The 12,219-nt window shown below is 40.2% G+C and overlaps 1 long non-coding RNA gene across 1 annotated transcript in view; it reads right to left on the bottom strand.

Annotated features, from left to right (window-relative positions):
• Positions 1-12,219, bottom strand: part of LOC136358710 (uncharacterized) — a 700,888-nt gene that overhangs the window by 529,543 nt on the left and 159,126 nt on the right. The window contains exon 2 of the long non-coding RNA XR_010743156.1: positions 4,942-5,003. This is a non-coding gene — a long non-coding RNA (uncharacterized lncRNA). The remainder of the gene's footprint in view (positions 1-4,941; positions 5,004-12,219) is intronic.

Raw genomic sequence — 12,219 nt, 5'->3', positions numbered from 1 at the left:
AACTTGGAGAAGAAATCACGCTGTGACAGGATCCTGGAGGAAAATAAATAAAGTCCCTCAGGCTATTCGAATAGTTGGCATTAGCCCTGTAGAAGAAAATCATTAATTTTCTAACTAATAAAGTGTATGAACAGTGTGAGCCCTGGATAGCTGTGGTGGGAGAGATTAAGATTCAGGTTAGTGCTGTCTTTCATTCAGACTGGGGATTTTTACTGCACTTTTTCACATCACAGACGAATGCCCCAAGCACCAGCCAAAAGATCTTTCAAAGTGGGTGATCAGCAATTCTTTTCCTGATGCAAGAAACTGCTTCTGCAGCTTCTGTAAGAACAGGTGGATACATTACCTGACAAAATTAATTTTGACAAAATAAAAATTTGTCTACATATAATGATTTAACGAGGAAACTCCTGACTTCCTTTAGGAACTTGTCTTTTTATATCATTGACTTGATGAAAAATTTGATGTCTACAAGCGAACTCTGTTGCCTGTCTCATTTCAGATCTAAGCCACAATTCTGCAAGCACAGCATAAGGAGTTGTATACATTTTCAGTGGAAAAAAATCAAGAATACTTACATTTCAGAAAATATGAAAGAAATGGAACAAAATCCATAATCTGAGTGAATCTGTAAGCACCAGCAGACAGTGTTCAACATCATTAATTGACAGCAGCACCACTAGATTAGATGAACTCTTAAGAGAAGCAGGGAATGATGCTGCAGGACACGATGAATAGATTATCAGTCCAAAAGGACTTCTCACTGGTACAACACTGGTACAGAGCCAAATGATAGTGGAAGCACTGAATCCTTAAATCCTTTTTTAGGGGTTTTCAGAGCTCATGTTTGAGTATGTCTTAATGAACAACTAAGAATTCTGCTTAAAACTAAATAAACTGGAAAGAAACTGAAGTTGGCCATGGGGTGAAAATTGTTGGCCTCAATGGTAGAGTACATCTATTGATACAATTAGTGATCTAATGTGTGGAAATTTATTGTCCTCATTAATGCCCAGTAACTCAGTTGAAACAGCTTATTGATGACTTCCAGAGGCAAATATCAGAAACAGAGAAAGGAAGGAGTCAAACCCTTCAATTCCCTGTGCTAAGGAAGTCTGTTTTTAATTTGAGACAGACTGAAAGGGAAAAGGTGTAGATTCATGGTTTAGGATCACATCAGAACATCTTCCCAATTGTATGTAGCTGAGGCTCCCAACTCAGCAGCAATGCCCCATTTAAGCATGCTCTTGTCCCTCATGATGGCTCTTAACCAGGTCTAGCTGCTTCCCAGCTCAAGTAGGGTAAAGTGTTCCTATCCCTGGAAGTGTCCAAGGCCAGGTTGGACAGGGCTTGGAGCAACCTGGGACAGTGGAAGCTGTCCCTGCCCATGGCAGGGGCTGGAAATGGATGAGCTTTAAGGTCCCTTCCAACCCAAACCATTCTGGGATTCTGTGATCACTGAAGTTTCTATCCTCCCAGTAGAGTCAGTTCAGAAAACCACACAGAGCTCATTCAAGGGCTGTGGTTTATTCTTCAGAGGCAGCACATTCTTTCTTTAACTGAGTCTGTGTTTAAAGGCTACCTGAACTGCCTTTGTAAATATCTAAAGTAGGGAATCTGATTATGACACAACATTTCTACTCAAAGAAACTGGGTGGTCATTCTTGCCCCTAATCTTCCACCTCTAAAGACTTTGTCAGCTGGGCTGCATACAAAGCTCTGTATAATAAAAAGAGTACATCATTGTGCTTTATTGACTTTTATCACCTTCCTGGTAACAAAATGAAGTCGTTTTCAGTCCTGGTTGTGTTCAGATGATGTTTGCATCGGCGCACTTTGTTTCTATGCAGACTGTGTGTAAAGAAAGCATAAACTTCTTTGGAAAAGCTGTAAAGTGAAGGCTCAAGCTGCATCTCCGTGGGGGGAGGAGAGAGAAGGGAGGGCAGGGTGATCTATCCCAACCAATTAGGAATACCCTGCAAATTAGGCAGACATCAGTTGCACAACTTCACCCATCCTCCCCAACCATGCCTCTGGATAAAAGAGAGAAGCACAATGGTAGTTAAAACAATTATCATCCACTGGAGCTTGATTCTAAACTGCTCTGCTAGGAAGTGGCAAGGAGCATTCAGCTCCTGACGCAGCAAGCAATCGCTTTTTCTTCCCCTTGGGTAGAGAAGCTCCTGGCTTTTTAAGCAATTCTGTACCTCTGAACTAGTCCTTGCAGGGCTTTGGGGTAGCATGCCAGTGGCACTGCATCCCATTATCATCATTGCATGTCACTGGAGGCAACGATGGAAAAGAGATGCAGAAAGGGCTGGGAATGAGAGGAGACATTAATAACAGTGCACTGCTCTGTGCTGACAAAAGCAGGAGAAGGTATTCTGAGGGCTGCTGGAGAGGGGAAGGAAGGAGGAGAGGTGAAAACAAAAGGCATAAAAATGAACTAATACAGGGTAGAAGCAGTTATGCAATAACCTTGGGTATTAAGTAGTAGTAGGTAATAACAGGTGTAATGGCAGGTCCAGTTTCCACAATATTTTGATGTTTGTCAAATCACTTAGGATCTGGTTTGCAAAAAATTGTCTGTGTGTCTCAACGATAGAGAAATTAAAAGCTGAGCTTCCAGAAGTCCCTAAGTAAACAAGGATTTTGTCCCAATATTAAGGGGAAGCAAAAATGCACACCACAAAAAGTACAAATGCTGCATCTTTGCTGACCCATTGAATCCTGCTACAATTTCTTGGCTTCTTGGCTCCCTTAGGAGCCTTCCAAGGGCATCCAGTCTGGAAGGGCTCCAAGAAACCTAGAGAGGGACATGTAATAATAGGACAAGGGAATGTTTCTAAGCTGTAAGAGTGAGATTTAAATTGGATATTAGAAATAAATTCTTCCCTGTGAGGGTGGAGAGGCCCTGACAGAGGTTGTCCAGAGAAGCTGTGGCTGCTGTATCCTTGGAAATGTCCAAGGCTGGGTTGGACAGGGCTTGGAGCAACCTGGGATAGTGGAAGATGTCCCTGCCCATGGAAGGGGGCTGGAAATGGATTATCTACAAGGCCTATTCCAACTGAAATATGATCTTATTCTAGACCAGCTGGCACAGTCTAACTGTATCCACCCTTCCTGCATATAACCTTCTAAATTTCACCTCGTAAACTGTAGACTGACTCCCCACAAATTGCCCTTGCTATTATCTCTAGGTGTACACTTTCTTCAAGAAAGACCTCAATGCTAATAAACTGGAAAAAAAAATCACCTAACAAATATCCATAATTTCTGGCCTCATTCTGGATTTCTTTTCCACTAAGTCATTGAGCCTTATGTCAATTTACTGCAACCACACAGTCAAAAGTTGTAAGGTTTCTGTAGCATTCTCCTAAAATCCAAGTAAAACAGAAACCTGGAATGAGGTCCACTTTCAAGATCTCATTGCCATCATCTTCTTAATTCAGCTTTGATTCTCAGGAAATGAAAGGAAGTGAAACTACTAAAATGCAAGTCATGTGATCAATTTTAGCTCTTTTTAGACACAGTTTGCACCCTTAACCAGTTTCTCTCCTTTGAGTTGATGAAGATTCAGGAAGTCACCCAGTATATCAACAGTTGCATCATAGATTTCCAGTCTCGCTCTGATGATTCTCACTTTGACATTCAACCCTCCAGGACTTTGCTGCTCCGTGTCGCATAAGGATTGTCTTATTTCCAAATCTTTGTTCTCATCATCGACCCCTACATATAAAATTGATTAATTTCCACCAGCCAGTTCCAATTATCTCCCAATTATAGGCAGCTCTTAGATACTTAAAATCAAAGGCGACCATTATGATGATTAGTCTAATTTCTGTCATTGCAAAGAAAGTGAATGTCATCCATTTTATCCAGTTTTGAGTCCCATTATCTGTCCTTTCAGATTGGACAGTGTCAATTTAGTAGTGGCTGCTACCCAAACTGAACATCAGGACTACACAGGTCTGCCTTTCTTGCTGAATCTAAATAGTTTTTCTGAATCTAAATGGTCCATTGTTCTGTCTCCAGACATCTTGCATTCCTAGAGTGGACAAAAATGTTAAATATTGAAAGTAGGCAATTTCTAGGTGGAAGATGGGATCCTTAAAGATTCTTAATGTTGCAACAATAGCATGTCCAGCCTTTTGCAGGAGGCTGTTGAAATGCAAGTGTTCATCACTGACATGGACATGAGCCTTGAGCTCCTTCCTAGGTGAGATATCCACCATTTTGTTGCTGCTATTTTTGTGGGTTCTTTCTGCATTCATTTCCATGGATGTATCCTTGCAGAGTGAAAAGTTCCTTGCAAAGTCCTTGGAAAGCAATGGCTATTACATTCTTTTTTTCCCCAATTCATATTCTTATGAAGCAAGGACTTCCCTTTTTGGTCTCCATAGTGTCCTGAGGAGGGAAAGTGGGAAGGTGAGTGCTGATCTTTGCTGTGTGGTATGCAGTGATAAGACACATAAGAATGGTTCAAAGCTGTACCAGGAGAGGTTTAGATTGAACACTGGGAGATTATTTCATGGCCAAGAGGCTGCTCAAACACTGGAATAGGCTTTCTAGAGAAGGGGTTGGTGTCCAAGGCCTGTCAGCATCTAAGAGACATTTGGAAAATGCCTTAGCAACATCTCTTGGTCAACCTTGAAATGATCAGCAGTTGGACCAGATGATCATTGTAGATACCTTCCAACTGAAATTATTCTATTCTATTCTATTCTATTCTATTCTATTCTATTCTATTCTATTCTATTCTATTCTATTCTATTCTATTCTATTCCATTCCATTCCATTCCATTCCATTCCATTCCATTCCATTCTATTCTATTCCATTCCATTCCATTCCATTCCATTCCATTCCATTCTAACCTGGGTCTTTTGTTGTCAAATACGGATTAAAGCAGACCTGGAAAAATCTGTGAGAATTATTAGCACTTTTTTTTTTTTTTTTTTTTTTTTTTTTTTTTTTTTTTTTTTTTTTTTTTTTTTTTTTTTTTCTCCCCATGGTAGATTTTGGCCAGCACAGACACTTTTTGGTACCTTTCATGAACTTAAAACCTCAAAGCAGAAGCACTGGGACAGCTCCATGTAGGCCACAGCCAGCAATCAGCTCACACCAAAATAAACACACTAAAAAAGCTTAGGTAAAAAACAAAGAGAAAAATCCATCCTGAATTTATTCCTGCCACAAACGTTTTAGAGCATGGGCAAGGTTTTATTACCCAAAATCAGGATTACATCAGTGACCCAGAAGGTGTTGGATTACCTGGGATGTGTTAAGGCCTCTACTAACTTTGTCATTGCCTCCACCAAACTGTCCTTAGCCCAGGAGCAGACTCAGCTAAGGACACAGTTATCTAATCTCCATAACATATTCCATCTACATGCCTGAGCAGACATTTAGGGAAGCTTCTCAAGAATATTTTTTCCATCATTATCATCAGTGTTTTTTCTTCATGAATGTTTGCAATAAATAAATGCTTGGTATGGGTACACTTACAACAGGGAGGTAGGAAGGGTAGGGGGAGGATTACATTCTCATTTCTTGGCAGATATAAAACCCCACCAAACTATTCATATTTAGTTGTGTTTGGAATAAATATAAAACAAACAAACATCACAATGTACCCAAAGGCTTTACATAGCTGGAAGCTTTATTGATTCATATACCACCCACATAATCTGCCAAAATGCACTACACTTTTTATTTTTTAATTTTTTTTTTATATTTTCTTCACAGGAAAGTCTAGCCCTCCAAGCTCATTTATTCAAGGGAAAAGAATTAAATAAATCCTTTAAACATTACTAAGCCTACTCTGGGAAAGGCTTTTGGTTGTGGCTCAAAGGAAATGCATTCTCTTGTCCTATGGGAGTTGCATGAATTGTTGGGAACATCATGCCCAGCCCATGGAAAAGAAATGACTTCTGTCTGTCATAGCTGTAAGCAAACTGAGGTTGTTAGAGAAGAGTTCCTAGCAAGGGAAAAGTTCATATCAGGTCACTAATTTTCAGTATAGTCCCTGAAAATCATGTCATCTCCAAATGCTGACAGTTACATGGAAAATGCAGCCTGGTCTTTTGAAAAAATTGCTCTGACTTCTGTTTTGAGCGGGAACAGGAAGAGGAGACATCCCTCCAGATGTGTTGTGTGTGGCAGTGTGGAGCCTTCAGGGGGTCTCAGTGTCAAGAATGGTGGAAGTGGGATTAAGTGTGGGAAGTTGTAGGACTTGTGATCCTCCTGCTCAAATCAAGTGTGGTTTTCTGGTGTGGTCAAGTCAAGTGTGGTATTAGTCAAGTTCAAAGTGTCCACCCAGATCTTGGGATTGCTCTATTCCTGGGGAAAATTGACACAAAAGAGTTTCCACATATATAATTTTTGTTTATTTTTCCACAAATGGATGGATGCATCTAGACTGTTTTCTAGGAATAATCCCTGGTGCTAGGTCATGAGCAGCATCTGAGAGATATTTCATAGGCTGATTTTGTTGAATGTGAAAACATTCTCTCCTTGGCAAAACCCCATGCCATGCCATCCAAACATTTAGGAATGGTGCAGTTTTATTCCAGTGCCAGCACTTCCATAAGGCAGAATAGAAAATATTGGAGGGATTTGTCTCGTTGTTTGATGCCCCACCCCTGCAAGTCCTCAAGGCCAAGCTGGATAAGGCTTGAATAACCTGAAATTGGAGGAAGGTGCTCCTATCCACGGCAGGAAGCTGGAATGATCAACAATAAAGTTGATCTTTATTGTTCCTTCAAACTCAAACCAATCTGTGATCCTGTGTTTCTATAACTCTGCTGACAGCAGAATTCTCTTTCCCTTTCCCACACACAGGAATAAAGTCCTGCCTGGTGAGAAACAGCAGGAGCTTTGGTTCATTTTCCTGCAGTTAAAAAGTTAAGACTAAAGTAGAAAAAACCTGATATCATGCAAATCCAGGCCATGTGTATTAAACAGATGATCATCCTTCAGAGTGGCTAAATTAGTTCATCAATAAGATGCTTGAAGGGCAAGATTTCATACTCGAAGACTGTTGCCAGCAAAATATAAAAGGGAACAAGGCATTTATGGAATTGTATATTTCTTGGATGGCAGTTTAAAAATTAGACTTAATTGAAGGCTAAAAAGAAAGCATTTTCATTGTTGAGAATGAAGGGTTTAAAAAAAGAATTAAAGAAATTTTCAACTTGGGTGTAGGGCATAATTACAAAAACATTAAAGCAAATAATTGGTAGCACTGTAATTTTTTCCTCCCCAGGTAACTACTATATGTATTACACAGTGAATCATTGACTCTGTCCCTCCTATCATTAATTACTGTGATGCATAAATAATTGGAAAATTATATGTTCCAAAAATGATTTAGTAATACATTTTATGCATCTAATAAGCACAGGCTTTTAATCATCACTAGACATGTTATGATAAATTTTGCTCCCCGTCTCAACTCTTCTGTTATCTCTCACTTATACGGCTGCCATCTCCTTGCATGCAAATACCACTGAGCCACTTGACATCACTTGCTTCCCAGTGGATGCTTTTTACTGGGCTTTATTCTGCTCCAACATTTTTGGTATTGATATTTTGGCTTGAAATTCATTTGTGGGTATCCTTAGCCTCACAGAAACACATTAAAGTATTTATCCCTAAACCATAAACTATTGTTTAATTTAAATGGAAATATCTTAATCTGTTTTTTTCCCCATCCATTTAAAACGGTCTGTACCTTTTGTTTTGCACAGCAGGGATATTTCAAATCTGCTGCTATGGATTGAACTGAAATAACAGAAAATCTACTCTTTTTAATTAGAAACAGTAAGGCATATTTTAACATGTGCTGATCATCATGGTACAAGTTATTTCCTTTTTTCAGGTTTAACACATTATGTTTGACACTCCATCATCAAGTTATATGACTCAACACCTTAAGGAACAACTCAGCCTGGAAAAGCACAAGAACCATTGATATGTCAAGATGTTATTTCAAGTTCAACCCAAGCAACACAACCTGTCAAAACTGTTCAAATTAAATTTGCCACTCTGGAGCTAATCATTCATGCTTACTTTTAGTGCTGTTTACAGTTGTACTGCTCACAGAACCTGCAGCTCTTGCACACAACACAGAAATTGGGGTTGGTGACTGGCTAAATGAGGATGATGATGAAATGGTTTGGTTCATTAAACCGTCTTCAGATAAGTACAAAGTTCACAGGAATTCTATAAAATCATATAATATCCAGAGTTTTATCCAACTGTACTTCAGACAGACACTTAGAAAACAATTTACTACACAAACTATTAAAAATATTTATTTCTAAGCCAAGAGAAACACGATAGGCTCTGTCCTTAGAGAGCCTAACGCCACATTCTTGAACCTTTTACCTCTTCTTCTTCGTTATGTAAATGAATAAAAATTAGTGTTTCCCATTTATTCATAGCTACTGTCAGACAATGGAAGGCTGTTTCAGGTTCCAAAGATGTAAGAATATTGGTAATAGCTCAAGCCTGGATTTCTGCATAGTTCAGGCTGATGCAGCACAAGGAGGAACCAAACACAAGACATGGTCTTTATTGATTCACTGAACATAAAAATTATTAGGGACATGTGGCACCATTTCAAATCAACCTGTGCCTTTGTGAGGCTGAAGGGGTTAGAAATATTGGATCATATTTAGTAACAAAACTGAGAGGGGATTCAGTCCGTCTCAGCCTATGAAATAGAATGGTTTGGGATGGAAGGGACCATCCTGTTCCACCCCCTGCCATGGGCAGAGACACCTACCACTATCCCAGGATGCTTTAAGCCCTATCCAACCTGGCCTTGGACACTTCCAGGGATCCAGGGGCAGCCACAGCTTCTCTGGGCACTCTGTGCCAGGGCCTCACCACCCTCACAGGGAAGAAATCCTTCCTTCTCATTTAGACCTGCCCTCCTTCAGCTTAAATACCCCATCTCATACTTCATGTATATACACAGTGACTACCACCTTGGTACCTCCTGCAAGTCAGGGACTAGCTGAGAAGGAGGCTTTTGTCTTAGATGATCACCTGGTTATAAAGTTCCATTCTGAATTCCTGCTAAATATCTTGTTCCTGTTCTGAGGAGGAGATGCCTCACCTGGAATCTCAGCTCTACCTCTTTGGAAATCTTCACATGCTTCAGACATCTCCTTTTGATTCAGCCAAAGCGCTTCTGCTACCCTTAGATGAGGGACTTGTGGAGGACAAGTACTAGGAGCTCCAGGGGGAAAGCCTTTGTATAAAATAACACGTCCTGACCTTATGGAAGTAATTCATAGACGAAAATCTGGATTGCTTTTGGGAGGAAAGGCTCAGCCATTGAAGTCAATGAGACAAATCAGTGCCAAGAGTTTCTGTGTCTGCAGAAAATGTATGCAAGGAAAGGAGTTTAAAGTTGTCTTTTTAATTTTGTTGTGACCCAAATCATGATGGAAAACACTCCAGAAATTCAGGGATCTTTTTCACAGTGAAATACATCAACATTTGAAATAGTCTCTGGCAAAAACATGATACAAGAAAGTTTAACTTAACCATAACTACATCCACCCTTCCTACATTGAAAACAGCCTTGAAAACAGGTGCTGGAGATGTGTGGAGCATTGAAGGTGGGAATGCATAAACTGAAATCCCTTCCTTGGTTCCCCCACACAACCTGCTTGGCTCCCAGGTGCAAAGCCCTCAAAGCATCTTGTGTTCCATGTGAAAGAGGCGCAGTGTCTGTGACAACATCCTCTCCATTCCATCTCCCCACAGGAGTCTGATATGATGAACAGGTACAACAGGTGTCTGACTGTCCTGCTCCAGTTAAATTTAGTTAGATTAAAATAAATTTATTTTTGCCTTCAATATGCATAGCTCTTACACTTCCATGGCAGGGGGTGGAACCAGAACATCCTTAAGAGCTCTTGCAACCCAATTCATTCCATGGTTCTGTGATTCTGTGGAAGAGTCCAAGAGCCCATCCCCATGCTCTGCCCCTGCTTACTTTACTATTCCAGACTGCAGTGGACTGGAATTCCAATAGAAGAGAATAACAGGAGAGAATACTGGGTCAGTGATATTTTTGAGGGAGTTCCAGGTTTGGAAAGGTTAATATGCCTACTGGATACTGCCTACCACCACAGAGAAAGAGGAAGGAAGGAAAAAAATGGGTCTACAATAGAGGTCTTCTCATGTCCTTAATAGCAGTAAAATAGGTTGGAAAATTGCTCCCAGATAGGTGGGAGAAAACATCTTATCACCAGAGACTTGAAGAGCCCAGACTTATCAAAAAGAAAATGAAGACACAGCAGCACTACTTTTTTCAGGGAGAAACTACCCTGAACTAACAGGCTGTTTAATCAGGCAGGTAAAGGCATAACAAAATCCAATGGCTGAAAGCTGGAAGCAGAGAAATTCGAATGAAGAATTAGACACACATTTTAAACTGTGAGGGCAATGTGGAACTGGAACACATTTCCAGGGCAAAGGATGGAGTTTCCAACATTCAGTGTCTCCAGATCAGGTGTAGATAACCTTCTTCAGGAACTTTTATCAGGACACTAAGCTGAAAACAGGGGGAAATGTTAATGCCTTTCTAGGGGCTTTAATGTAATGAGAATGGATTAGAAAACGTATCTTCATGGCATGGAGACCTGTGAATTCTTCATTCTTATCCCTGTGGGATCCAAATATGAAAGTGGGCTTGGGTAGGACAGAGACAAGAAAGGAGGAACCCAGGGGAAAGGAAAAGAATAACCAACCAGGGTCAGAGGCACAGGCTTTATTCAAAGGATTAGAGTTTCCCTTTCTTTCCATGGCTGCATCCTTGTACTCTCCTTGGAAAAACACTTGGAGGAGAGGATGTTGGTGATCCATCATCATAAACTAAACAGCTCAAGAAAATATTCCTAAGAATTGAAAATCTATAATCTGTATCATTTAACTGTGTGAATGGGAAGTTATTTGTCTTTATCCCCTTTGCTCTCACCCAATCCATTTGAAAATGAGAAAAGGCCAAGCACCCCTGCCAGTAGACCTTACAGATGCAGCCTCCTTGTGATCAGGGAGCTGAGGGAATTCAAGAGCACGGATGTAGGCTATCCTGTGCCAGCTGGCCTTGGTGATGGGGAATTAGTTTAGGCATGTTGAATTTACTGGTATGGGCAAAATTCTTGTTTCCCTAAGCCAGGCTGGTTATTCAAGGAAATACACACTGATGTGTTAACTTGCAGTAGACCTCACAGTCCTCAGGGAAAGAGGATTGAAAATAAAACCTTGGGATTTGCTTTTTGCTTAATATTTATTTCCCATAGAGCTCTGGAGATAGTCACTATGCTATAGTTTTTATCTGTGGATACACTGAAACAGTAGTGTCCCACTTTTTCCACCTGGAAAAATAAATGTATGACTGTTGTAAGACCTTTTCCCAAGGTGACACCATAGTAAAACCAAGAAGGAAACCCAAGATTCATTTCTTAAAAGTCAGGTGCTCTCTTACTTGGAGCTATCCTCATCCATGTGAGAGAGGGAGGTGATCCACAGGGACTGTTCATGTGAGGTAGGGCCATATTACTGAACTTTCCCTTTGAGAGACTTTCTGCTCTCTTCTCTCCCTTCCCCAAATCAAATCCATTTACTCCTTTCAGGCAGGGATAGAGTCTCCAGTGTCACATTAGACAGAGTTTTCATTGACCAGCAGCCAATATATGAAGCCAGTATATATTGTTTCAATGAGTCTGTCTAAATGACCTCAAGGAATGGATTTCAGGTCATATCATGGACTGGCACTATCCAAACAAGACAGATCAAGACAAGGTTTTTGGTGTGTCAGATGTGGTTTTAATTTAGATTGAGACATGACAACTTGTCAAAGGAATGTCATCACACATTAGTGTTTCTTTTCTTGATAATAAGATATTGTGTGTTTCTATCAGAGGGCTTGTACAAAACAAGAACCAACCTCCAACTTTATCTTGAGCTTTTGTTGAAAAGAGAATGCAAAAGTATTCCTTCTACTGCTCAGAGTAAGGCTGACTTGTTTGCAATAAATATGAGAATGTTCTATTGTATTTTTGAGTAGAAAACAACAAAACTGATCACCTATTATCTTTCACCTACAGGTATTTGAACCCAAACTTTCTACATTGTTGTTCAATCAGTGAGCTGTGTGGTTATCCACCATGAGATAATTCTTACTCTTTCTTTTGTAA

Source organism: Sylvia atricapilla, chromosome 3 (assembly GCF_009819655.1).
Source record: "Sylvia atricapilla isolate bSylAtr1 chromosome 3, bSylAtr1.pri, whole genome shotgun sequence".
Taxonomy (NCBI): domain Eukaryota; kingdom Metazoa; phylum Chordata; class Aves; order Passeriformes; family Sylviidae; genus Sylvia; species Sylvia atricapilla.
Note: the sequence above shows the minus strand (reverse complement) of the source record. Positions and strands in the feature narration are given on the sequence as shown.